This window comes from Chinchilla lanigera, unplaced genomic scaffold, assembly GCF_000276665.1.
Source record: "Chinchilla lanigera isolate Chin_1 unplaced genomic scaffold, ChiLan1.0 scaffold00002, whole genome shotgun sequence".
Classification (NCBI taxonomy): domain Eukaryota; kingdom Metazoa; phylum Chordata; class Mammalia; order Rodentia; family Chinchillidae; genus Chinchilla; species Chinchilla lanigera.
Window position 1 is genome coordinate 40,333,384 of NW_004955403.1, and position 12,988 is coordinate 40,346,371.

The following is a 12,988-nucleotide window of genomic DNA, read 5'->3' on the forward strand; positions in this document are numbered from 1 at the left end:
AAAAAAAAATTATTTAATGAAAATTGAATGGAACTGAAAATTATTAAGTAGAGCCACCTATCTCTGAGTGTAGCACTTAGTGTTCATTGGTGTCACCTTTCCCTAAATTGCTGTCCTTGGCAGTTTCTGGGGGATGTCCTTTCATTTGTGCAAAGACGTGGTCACAGTGCCCGTAACCTCAGAATGCTACTGGAGATGTTTCTGTGTTCTGCTGGTGTTCGGAGAGGCACGTTTGGGTGATGCAGGTTCAGGGCCTCTGGCCCCAACTCGCAAAGCAGTGACAAAACTCTTGGAGGTGGGCAAGACTGTTCAGTTTAGCTGGACTGGTTTGGACTCTCTACTGGGAAAGCCTTGCCACTAGTATTTAGGTGCAAAAAAGGCAGAACTTCAGTAGCTGAAGTATGAGTGAATTTTCTGGGTAACTGGTCTTTAACTGAAGAATGCTACATGAAAGCCCTATGATTCTAGCAAGAAATACACGTGTAAGCTTTGTTTTGTTTTTTGTGTGTGTGTGTCTTTTTGAGACAGGGTCTCACTCTGCAGTTCCGGCTGGCCTTGAGCTCACTTTGTAGCGCAGGTTGGTCTTGAAGTAGCAACGATCCTCCTGCCTCAGCCTCCCGAGTGCTGGGATTACAGGCATGTGCTGTTTTCTCTTTTTTTGTATTCCCAGGTCATAGCTATTCTGGCAGTAATTTAGACTCTTTTTTTTTTGGTGTTTTGAAACAGTGTCTTGCTATATTGTTCAGGCTGACCTCAAACTCGTTATGTAGTCTAGGCTGGGCTGCGGTCCTCCTGCCTCAGCCTCCAGAGTGCTGGGATTACAGGCATGTGCCACCATGCCCAGCTGTAATTCAGGCAGCTGACGGCAGAATTTTAACTACCCGTAAGGAAATGTAGCTGTCTGCGTTTGAGAGAAAGATGTCTTTCATGTTCTCTTTGGCTTGTAACATGAGCTAACCCCGGAAGAGCTTCCAGGAAGCGACTGGACCGAATTTTCAGTATCTGCTAGGAGTTTAAATAGTCACCCATTACATAAAACTGGAGCCATGCCGGCTAGAGCTACTGACAGGTGGGGTTGGTTTACTGAGCAAATAGTTTAGCAAACATCTTTCAACTAGGATTAAGTTTCTGGGAAAAAGTGTTGTAAAAATAAAGTTGATTACTCTCCTAAAAGCTATAAAGTTGATTTTTCCTTCAGGTTGTAATTTGTAGGTGCAAATTTGATACTGGTTTATTATATGTACTTTTATAAAAGTGCTTGGTCTTGATCATCTGAGATGGGAAAGCACTGCTTATGGGGTGTTTAGGGACAACCGCTGTTCCTCCTAATCTGTAATTTTTTACTACCCGCAAATTGAGGTTTGGAATGGGATTTAGGAATCCCAGGCGATCTGTGCTATCCGAAGCTTTCACATTTAATAATTTACTCTAAATGGTATTCTGCTTCTACTGTTACACAAAAGTGTTCTTAGTCCTACAATTCTCAGATCATACATTTCCTTTTGTTCAAGAGGCACTTTGGCAAGAGTGAAGATTATATAAATACACGCACTGTATGACTGAGTGCTGGAGCTGTCTCTCAGGACTGTCTCTGTAACAAAGAAACTATATTTAATGACTCTAGCTGGGCTTGGTAGCACATGCCTATAATCCCAGCACTTGCTTGTAATCCCAGCACTCGGGAGGCTGAGACAGGAGGATCATTGTGAGTTCGAGACCACCCTGGGCTACAAAGTGAGTTTAAGGCCAGCCTGAACTGCATAACAAGAACCTGTCTCAAAAACACAACACAACACAACAAAACAAAACAAAACAGACCCTAGAAGTAATTCCTTGAATATAATCAGTATTTCACAGTTCCCAAGGTCCGCTTGAGTGTACTATCTCATTTGGTCCTCAGCCTGGCCAGAGTGCAAGGTGTCATCACATTTTATAGAGCAGGAGATGCAGGCTTCCAGATTCTTGACAGCAGATCTTAAAATTCAGAGTTAGTTAATGAAATTTTAAAAAATGACATGTAAACCAATAACAATGGCTGAAAGAAACCCATGTGTGAGTGATTTTTTCAAGTGTTTTTTTTGTCTTTTTGAGACAGGGTCTGTCTATGCAATTCAGGCTGGGCTTGAGCTCACTTTGTAGCCCAGGCTGGTCTCAAACTCGCAACAATTCTCCTGCCTCAGCCTCCCAAGTGCTGGAATTATAGGTGTGTGCCACCATGCCAGGCTCAAGTGACTTTTAGCTGCTCTTATCCTGGAGAAATTTTTCTGCTCTTACTGAATGTTCCAAGACTATTTGGTACTGTATAAAAGTCATCACATAGGTCAACAGACCAGAAAACTCAGAAATCAGCCCACGTGTGTGCAGCCAGTTTTTTGACAAGGGTGCCAAGAATGTACAACTGAGAAAGTCTCTTCTATGAGTGACTCTGGGAATTCTAAATGTACAGGCAGAGGAATGAAACCAGATCTTTTCTCTCACTGTATGTAAAAGACAGCTCAAGATGGATCAGCGATCTAAATATACAATGTCAAACTGCAGCACCAGGTATATAGCTCAGCAACACAAGTGCCTGCCTGGTGAGCATGAGGTCCTGAGTTCGATTCCCAGTACAAAAATTAAAAAAAATAAAAAGACTAAAAAAAGAAATGTGTTGCTGGGCATGGTGGCGCATGCCTGTAATCCTAGCACTTGGGAGGCTGAGGCAGGAGGACTGTTCTGAGTTCGAGACCAGCCTGGGCTACAAACTGAGCTCAAGTCCAGCCTGAACTGCATAGCTAGACCTGGTCTCAAAAAAGGCAAAAAAAGACAAAAAAGTGAAACTGCAAAGTTACTAGGAGAAAACACAAGGGAAACCTTTCAAGACATTGGTGTAGGCAAAGATTTTTTGGATAAGACCCTGAAAGTACATCCAATGAAGGTAAAAATATACAAATGGATTACATCCAATTAAGTAATTCTGCAATGTGAAGGAAACAATCTACGTGACAAAGGAGCAACCTATAGGGAGAAAATATTTGCCATGTTCATCAAACAAGACATTAATACATATCTAGAATATATAAGGCATTCAAGTAACTCCAGAGAAAATAACTAGATAATCCAGTTAAAAAGGATAAACAACCTGCAGAGAAAACTCTCAAAAGAAGATATACAAATAGCGAGGAAGTACAGGAGAAAGTCTTCGAAATGATTAGTCACTGGGAAAATGCAAAGCAAAACCACAGTACGACTGGGCAGGATGAGTTATTTCTGCTGTTCTAGCAACTCGTCAGATGACAACAGTACATAACAATATATAATCTATTTCAGAATAACTAGTAAAGAAGATTCTTAAGGTTCCACGGAAAAGATATTTGAGGAGATAGAAATTCTCATTATCTTGACTTGATTGCACTGAACACATGCATCAAATTCTCATTCTGTGCTCTATAAATATGTATGACTATATATGTCCACTACAGAAAGACCATTTGTACGACTGAGGGAATTAAACCAAAGCAAAGCAAATCAAATCAAAGCAAAGCAAAGCAAAGCAAACCAACAAAAAAACAAAAACCCAGCAAACAAATCTTCAGGAGCAGCTGATGATAGCGCAGATAATTTTCTTTTGTGTATGGCTTCTAATCTCTGGAGCACAGAGGTTCCCTGAGGACTTTGCTTCTCTGTCGCTGCGCCAGCCCACCCACCCAGCGCAGCCCCTTGAGATGCTCCACACTGATTTTGTCCTGACTCCCAGGTGCGCCTGTAGAATGCAGAGTTTCCAGGGTAAGCTTTGCTTATGTGCATCTCAACTCTCAAGGGAGTAAACTGTTTGCCTACCTCACTTCTCCCAGCATCTTTTGTCTTCTCTTAAGCCAAAGTCAACAAACCGTATTCTTCAGCTTATTGCTGGATTCCTATTCACATGCAATTTATTATAGTGTTGCCAAGTTCCACCTGTTTGTGGTCGCCTTGTTCTATTTTGAAATTTTTCTTATGCCTATCGATTGGCCTTTTCTGCATGAAGAACACTTTATTTAGGTTTGCGGCAGATTCTAATATCAAGAGCTAATGGCAGTTGCAATGGCAATCACAAATTAGGCTGCTGTTTGCTTAGGAGTTTGGGCGGAGTGAGCGAAGCCCTGGTCCCTGGCCTGTGGCTGAAGGCTGGGTGGTCTTCGGAGCGGGCTTGGAATGTCTTTTGTGCTCTGGCCGTATATTTGACCTCTCCCCGGGGAGCGGTGAGAAAGTCTTGATGTTGTCACAAATTCTCCCCTACTGGTCTGCTTTCCCAGCCGGCCCCAGCACCAGCTTTCCTCAGAGTTCATTCTACGTCCAGTTTTACACTTTAGGGCCACCATTCTTACTGTCTTTCAGCAGTGGGGTGTGGGCTGGGGGACTGATGGTGCCCTGGTGAGGGAGGATAATGCCTGGTCTCCTTGTCACTTCCAACTTAACGAAAGCTGTACTTTCAGAGTTCATTTTAAAATTTTTATGTTGGAAAGAGAGCGACGTCTGTCTTTTTCATTTCCTGAGGTTTTCTGCATCAGCAGCTATAGGGAAGTTCATAACGAAAATGGAGTGAAACATATATATAAAAATTATGTTGTTTCAGCAAGATATATGTTTTCTAAAAAATACGAAAATATAATTTTCTATATTAGTAGGTCTTATCTTAAAAATAAGATATTAAGTAAATTCATTTAATTCAAGTGATTATAAGAAATCTATTGTAATGTCTTTAAAAATTGTCTTGTATTTACATATATCCCTATGGATTCACAAAGGACTTTTGTTAAACTTTGTGGTACTGCTTATGTACTCTTTTTTTGTCTTTTTGAGGCAGTCTCGCTATGCAGTTCAGGCTGGCCTTGGGCTCACTTTGTAGCTCAGGCTGGTTTCAAACTCACAACGATTCTCCTGCCTCAGCCTCCCGAGTACTGGGATTACAGGCGTGTGCCACCATGCCCGGCTTATGTACTTTTTTTTTTGCTAATGTATTTTTTTGTCATTTCTGTGGTGGTTTCTTTAAAACTTGCATGAACATTCAGAATTTTATTATAAAATACTGAATTAGATAGTACTCCCCCCCCCCACCCCCCCGCCCCGCCTTTGGTCTTTTTTGAGACAGGGTCTCACCTATGCAGTTCATTCAGGCTGGCCTTGAGCTCACTTTGTAGCCCAGGCTGGTCTCAAACTTGCAAGGATCCTCCTGCCTCAGCCTCCAGAGTGCCGGAAGCACCCAGCGGGGATTTCAAAGATAGTATTTTTTTTTTTGTACCGGGAATTGAACTCAGGACCTTGCACTGGTGCCAGGCAGGTGCTTGTGCCACTGAGCGTTATCCTCAGCCCAAAGAGAGTATTTTGTAAGTGAGGTACATAACAAGCGCCGTGCGGGTCCTGCCGCCTGTGTGGATTTTCATTCTGTTCTTCCTCGCTGCAGAGCTGCCGATCCTTTCGCAGCTTCTGTAGTCCGAGACTCAGCTTCCCCGTGTAGAACGCAGTGTTCCAGCCTCTTCTCCAGGACACACCTGGCCCAGGTCCCCGCCTCGTGCCCAGACTTTGAGAAACCATGGTGGAGAAGTGAATCACTCTGGGAATATAATGAAGGGATTAGCGGTAGGGCTGCGCGTCTTTCTCACAGTTTCCTGGGAGCAGGGACGGAGCTCTGGGGTCCCCGGGGAGCGGCTCGTGGCCTGGCGGGAAATTAGTTCCACAGAGGTCCCACCTGGGAGCAGCAGGGAGAAATTGTTTTTCTTGGATTCCCCGGCTGGCTGTTGCAGTTACTTCCTAGGAATCGTATGGAGAAATCAATCTATTACCAGCTTTCACAATTGTCTGTATCCCCACCTTTAGCAACCTGTTATTAGTGGCCTGTAATCCTCTTAAAGTGCAGCTTTATTCATTCCATCGTCTCCCTGCACAGGTGCGTTGGGAGTCTTGATGCGGAGGGGCTGCTTCGATTTCATCCACAGCAAACTTGAAACGTCCGCAGAAGCAGCCAGCTGTAGCCCCGCCCACTTCCAGTTAGGTTCCTGGCTTTCATTCAGGCCAGGAAACACGAGAAGACGACCTCAGTCCCACTTATGGCCAGGTCGTACTGCACTTTTTTTTTTTGTCTTTTTGAGACAGGGTCTCGCTCTGCAGTTCAGGCTGGCCTTGAGCTCACTTTGTAGCCTAGGCTACCTGGCACTCGCAACGATCCTCCTGCCTCAGCTTCCTGAAAGAAGCTCACTTTGAAAATAGGCACAATAATACCAAATACACAAATTGGCCAGTGGTGGCAATTTAGTCTTTCACTAATAGAGATTTGCCTGACTTTTGTTTGTTTTTTTGAGACAGGGTCTTGCTATATATTTCAGGCTGGCCTTGAATTCACTGTGTAGCCCAGACTGGCCTCAAAGTCATAGTAATCCTCCTGCTTCAGCCTCCTGAGTGCTGCGATGACAGGCGTGCGCCACCACGCCCAGCTTTCCCTCACTTTTATGAAGTGAGTGCAGAGGCTTCCAGCGTGGAAGGCAGACAGCGTGGTAGGCCGCTCCCAACAGTTTAACCGGAGCCCTCGGCGCCTGTGCTCCGGCACTGTGGGACGGCGCGGCGGAGCATTAGCTGTGTGCGCCCAACAGTTCGCCCACATGGGACAGAAATAGATGGGGCTGGGGATTTAGCTCAGCGGCAAAGCGCCTGCCTGACAAGCCAAGGTCGTGAGTTCAATTCCTGGTACCGGAAGAAAAACTAACAACAAGAAATAGCCGGGGTGGACCAGAACGTGAACCTGCTTCTGATTACCAGAAACCTGGAAACGGACGCAGGCTTCATCTACATTCTCTTTGAGTGCGCTGCTTTCCTTGCACTTGTCCTGGTGCTGAATTCCCTGGTACCAGAAAACATTTATGTTCCATGAAACAGAATTGCAGCTGGGCGTGGTGGTGCACACTTGTAATCCCAGCACTTGGGAGGCTGAGGCAGGAGGATGGTTGCAAGTTTGAGACCAGCCTGGGCTACAAAGTGAGCTCAAGGCCAGCCTGAACTGCACAGCCAGACCCTGTCTCAAAAAGACAGAAAAAAAAAAAAAAAAAACCCCAGAATTGCAAATGCAACTTTAAGGTAAAGAAGCACTCCGCTGAAAAATAATGGCAATTGATGTGTGGCTTTTCCTTCACTCTCCACATTATTTTACATTTCTCGGGTGGGGACTCACTTCCGAATTCACAAAAAGTGTGTTGCCATAGTAAACGCCGTGGACTGTCAGCCTGTGTCTACCTTTCACCAGGGATACCTGAATGCATATAGAGTCACACCTCTCCCTGCTGGGGCAAAGCCCTATCCCCCAGTCTTTCGCGGTCCCTGCCCCTTCCCGGGATCAGCCTTGTTCTCTCTTTCCACAGAGGGGAGCCAGCCCCGCCCCTGCCCTAAGCACCGCCCGGGCTGCTCAGTTCCTCCCTCACTCTGCTTATCTCGCCTGTCCAGCGGGAGACGCCTGGTGCGTACAGAACACTGGCAGAACCAAAGCTGATTTTCTAATGTTGCTGCTAGTTTTAGAGCAGCATCAGATTCGTCTCCGGTATCATCTCCCTGCTCGGGGAAGTGGGTCTGTTCGCTGCGTGTGACTTTCTGTACTTTGCCTTTATGGTTTAAACTGTCTGCTTATGCCCCGAACTCTACGAATGTCCACTTTCCCTCCAAACACAGTTAAAAATCTATTTCTTCCCAGGCTAACTCAGTTTCATTTTTTTTTCTTTTTCTTTTGAGACAAGGTCTCGCCATGCAGTTCAGGCTGGTCTTGAGCTCATTTTGTAGCCCAGGCTGGTCTCAAACTCACAAAGATCCTCCTGCCTCAGCCTCCCGAGTGCTGGGATTACAGGCGTGCACCACCACGCCTGGTGAATTATTTTCTTACTACAGAATTTTTTTTTGGTACTGGGAATCAAATGCATGACCTCGCATTTGTCAGGTAGGTACTATGCCACTGAGCTATATGCCCGGCCCCTAGTATGTTTTTTTTCTTCTCATTGTTGTATTAAAGATATAACCACCCAAATTTTAGAATTTATGAGTACCCCTGGAATGCAAACCAGATCATTCTTTCTTGCTACTTAGAAAATCTTTGCAGAACAGCAGGTGTGTCTTTTCCTCTCGTGAACTGCAGTAACATCCACTACAGGTGGGTAGCAGGTGCCCAACAGATACTACTACCATGAAGTGACACTTGGTGAAACACTTCCCAAACCAAAACAGCCAAACTAAGCCGAACCCACCAAACCAAACCGATCCAAGCCACGCAAAGACGCAAAAACTAAATGCAGAAACCGTATCCTCCAACAAACCAACAACAAAAATTTATAAAGCGCCACTGAAGTGAGATTTATTTTAACACACTCTGAATAAGTTACATAAGTGTGTATAGGACAAACGCCCAAAGAGTATTTGATTGACAGCAGCAAACAAATTAGCCAGGGTGGCAGACACCCTAACTCCACCAGGCTCCTAGAGAGGCAGTCAGAGACAGCCACAGCCAAGGAATAGCAGATTACAGCATAGACCAAACTCTCTGAACAAGCACAACAAAATAGCAATAAAGAAATGCTTACAATAGGTAGGGGTCTTTTGTTTTTTTGAGAGAAAGTCTCACTGTGTAGTTCAAACTGGCTTTGAATTCACTGTGTAGCCCAGGCTGACTTTAAACTTATCGGGATTCTCCTGTTTCAGCCTCCTAGTGCTGAGATTACAGGCTTGTTCCACCATACCCGGCTACACTGGATAGTTTTGTGTTTTAAATACTATTAATACATTTTAATTCTCACAACAATTCTGTGGGGGTAACTTATTATCTTTACTAATTTATAAATGAATATAACTTACTCAAGTGAATAAAAAGCAGGGATGGGATTCTAAGCCTCTCCTCCCTCCTGTTATACCTATATTCTAAATATTATTACCGGATGCGGTGGTGCATGCCTGTAATCCTAGCACTTGGGAGGCTGAGGCAGGAGGATCATTGCAAGTTCCCAGGCTGGGCTACAAAATGAGCCCAAGGCCAGCCTGTATTGCGTAAACAGATAAGGAGAACTGGTCTCAAAAAGACCAAAAAAAAATAAAAATAAATAAAAAAAAAAGAAAAGAAAAGAATTAGAGGGAAGCAGTGGTGGTCTAGATACTAAAAAAGGAAATTATCCTTTTTTGTGGTGCTGGGGGTCACACTCAGGGTCTCAAGCATGCTAGGGGAGCACTTTCCTGCAGGATTATGCCCTACTCCCCAGCCTCTCTGTATTTTTTTTTTTCTGGTACCGGGAATCGAACTCATGACCTTGCGCTTGCCAGGCAGGCGCTGTGCCGCTGAGCTAAATCCCCAGCCCCACCTATCTGTATTCGACTTGGCACACATCATATCATTTCTTCTGCCTGCCAGACATGCCATTGTGGTTGTGCTTCAGCTAAGACTGACATACATTTTCAGTTCATGAATGTGTCAGACCTGAACATTATAGCTGGCTGATCAAATATATATTGAGTGCTACCATGAAAGGCTTTTCTATGCTGATTTGTGCTATTCTGAATTATTATTATTATTTTTTTGTGTCAGACCTGAACATTATAGCTGGCTGATCAAATATATATTGAGTGCTACCATGGAAGGCTTTTCTACGCTGATTTGTGCTATTCTGAATTATTATTATTATTTTTTTGTTTGCTTTCATTTTTTAGACAGGGTCTCACTGTATAGTCTAGGCTGGTCTCAAGCTATGTAGCTCAGGTTGGCCTTGAAGGGTCAGTGATCTTCCTGCTTCAGCCTCTCAGTGCTGGGATTATAGGCGGGTGCCTGGCTATTTTGAATTAATTTGTGCTGCATATCACTGTGGTTTCAAGAAGGAGGTTTATAAACTGGACATGATGATGCATGCCTGCAATCTCAGTGCTCAGAAGGCTGAGGCAGGAGGATTGCTCGCCGTTCAAGGTCAGTCTGAATTGAGACATAGCAAGACCTGAACATAGCAAGACTCTTTCCCAACGAAGCAAAGCAAAGCAAAGCAAAGCAAAGCAAAATAGAACAAAGCAAGACGTTTATAAATAGCTCAGATAATAACTTTGTTCAGAAATCAGCCTGAATGGCAGTTCTGCTCATTTATACAGCATGAAATTTTACAGGGCTAGCGATGTAGCTCAGTGGCACAAGCGCCTGCTTGGCAAGTGCAAGGTCCCGAGTTCAATTTCCAGTCCCCCCCACCCCAAAGAAAATTTTACAAGCAGGATTCCAATGGATGTTCTTACAGGATTTTAGATACAGTATCATAAAAATACCTATCCCAGAGGTTTAGGTTTAGGATTAAGTGATTGGTATAAGGAAATAAAAATATTATTAGGGAGAGATCAGTGGGAAGAGGCAGAAAATGGGTGAGAAAGACAGTAGAATGTGCTAATGAGCTTGGTGTGTGTAGTAAGTAAGCTGGAGATGTTTATTCGTTCATCCAGGGAGGAGTGAAGGAGAACCACCGTGCTCTGAGCGGTGGGAGGGCTGTGACTGACGCCAGACCAGATCTCTGCATTGTAGAACTCACATTTTAGGTGATATACAAAGTGTTCTATCTTATTTGTTTAAAACATTGCTCTTTCTGGCTTTCCTTCTGTTTTTGGCTTTTCAAGCAAAGGTTTCCTGTGGAGATGAAAAATTTTATGTGGACATGAGTGTTTTTTCTCTTTTATAGGATTCTAAGGGCAAGACTAGTGCTTGTTTAATTTCTCATTCCACCCCTGTGCTGGCAGTGCTTTCTTGCAAATAGCATGGAGTGAAAGTGTGCTTGCTGGAAATCATGGAAAAGAGTCACATTACTTTGTAGTCCTCTTTGCACTCATGCGGAGATCACACACAGTACAAAGTGATAAAGATAAGCACCAAATCACTGGCACGTAAAGACGTGCTACAAAAATTACACAGAATGAGTGCTTATTTCGATTTGAGTGATTAAAGTAGAGAGGAAATCATTCAGCCTTGGGGAATAAGCAAGCTTTAGGTAGAAAAAGAGGAAACAGAAGCCAGGTGTGGTGGTGCACTCCTATCATCCCAGCACTCGGGAGGCTGAGGCAGGAGGATTGCTGTGAGTTCAAGGCCAGCCTGGGCTACACAGTGAGCTCAAGGCCACCTTGAACTTCATAGCGAGACCCTGTCTCAAAAAGACCAAAAAAACCCAACTACTGTGAGAAAAATACAGCATGATCCAGTTAGAGAAACTGCGATTGTGGTTTTGCTCTTTTTTCAGCCAAAACCATTTTAAGCCAATGTAACATAAACAGTTTGGGAAACGGAAGAAGACTTGGCAGATGGTGGCTGTGTTTCCAAGTCTGTGCTCGGATGGGTTGGGCTGTCTGCTTACTACGGCTTTGTTTCCAGTTGTGCAAGTGATGGACGTGCACGTGAAGTGAGAAAATCATTCTTCTTCCGCAGTCAAGAATTGATGGGGGCTGGGCGTGGTGGTGCACGCCTGTAATCCCAGCACTCAGGAGGCTGAGGCAGGAGGATCATTGTGAGCTCGAGGCCAGCCTGGGCTACAAAGTGAGCTCAAGGCCAGCCTGAACTGCATAGAGAGACTCTGTCTCAAAAAGACCAAAAAAAAAAAAAAAAAAAAAAAAAATCGATGGGGGGCTTGGATAGGAAGTACAAACACAATTTGTTTTTTTATGATTTTATCCCATTCTCTACAAACATGTGTAATTTCCTTGGTGTATATTTATGCACTCATTACACATATATAATTTTTTGGGCCTCAAAAATGTCATGCTTCCTCAGTTATCTTCCGTTTTGTGTGAAACTTAGTGGGTCCCAAACTGCTAAGAGCAACACGTAAATTATACGCTTCCATCGTGACCGACTGTTATTATTGGCAATGAGCAAACCATGTGGCATTGGGTTTCTAAATACTGAGATATATCTTCCAAATGTTTAGGCTTTGACAAGAACTAGTTTTTCAAAAAACTAATCCTTTTCCTTTCCATGTAGAGGGGTTTTTTTGTCTTTTTGAGACAGGGTCTCGCTATGCATTCAGGCTGGCCTTGAGCTCACTTTGTAGCTCAGGCTGTCCTGGAACTCACGAAGATCCTCCTGCCTCGGCCTCCTGAGTGCTGGGCTTATAGGCGTGTTCCACCATGCCCGGCCATGCAGAGTTAATGAACACACACACACACACACACACACACACACACACTCCCTACGAAACCAAGCAAATCTGTTTTACATACGCAACAGAAAACAAACCAAATTGCAATTTTTTTGGGTACTGGGAGTTGAACTCAGGACCTAGCGCTTGCCAGGCAGGCACTGTGCCCTTGAGCTACGTCCCCAGCCCAAGAAGCCAAACTGAAGAACACAGGAATATGGTGATGAAGGCAAAGGAGTCAGAGTGTGACCGCAAAGAGCTCTCCCGTTACCTTCGTCCCTCTCATCCGGGCTGGTGTAGATGGAAGCCAGGGTAAACAAGGAGAAGATGACAAAGGCCAGCAGGATGAACGCCATTTCCAGGTTGGTGAACGGAAGCTCCATGAACTACCAAACGCTCCTTACCTGTAATAGAAAGCAAACATTGGCCGAGCTCATCACAATCCAGGGAGCTTGGATTGTAGCTAACCAATCATTTATTTTGGAATCAAAACATGAGATTTGATAAAACTTATTAAAATACCCGTGTGCCTGGAATGAGGTAGTTGGCATTAACAAAGATGGAATAGTCTCCCTCCCTCCTTTTAAAATTTGGTACATTGAGCTGGGCGTGGTGGTGCACGCCTGTAATCCCAGCACGTGGGAGGCTGAGGCAGGAGGATCACTATGAGTTCGAGGCCAGCCTGGGCTACATAGTGAGTTCAAGGCCAGCCTGAACTACATAGCGAGACCCTGTCTCAAAAAAAGAAAAAAAATTGGCACAAATGAACTTAGAGCTTAACTACACAGTACCATATAGATTGAAAGAGAACATGGGAGTCCAAAAGGATCCTTTCCTTCCCTTCCCTTCCCTTCCCTTCC

The 12,988-nt window shown here is 44.3% G+C and overlaps 1 long non-coding RNA gene across 1 annotated transcript in view; it reads right to left on the bottom strand.

The window, feature by feature from the left end:
- LOC102014104 overlaps positions 1–12,988 on the bottom strand; it is a 44,717-nt gene that overhangs the window by 6,681 nt on the left and 25,048 nt on the right. Inside the window, exon 2 of the long non-coding RNA XR_259234.2 lies at positions 12,400–12,532. This is a non-coding gene — a long non-coding RNA (uncharacterized LOC102014104). The remainder of the gene's footprint in view (positions 1–12,399; positions 12,533–12,988) is intronic.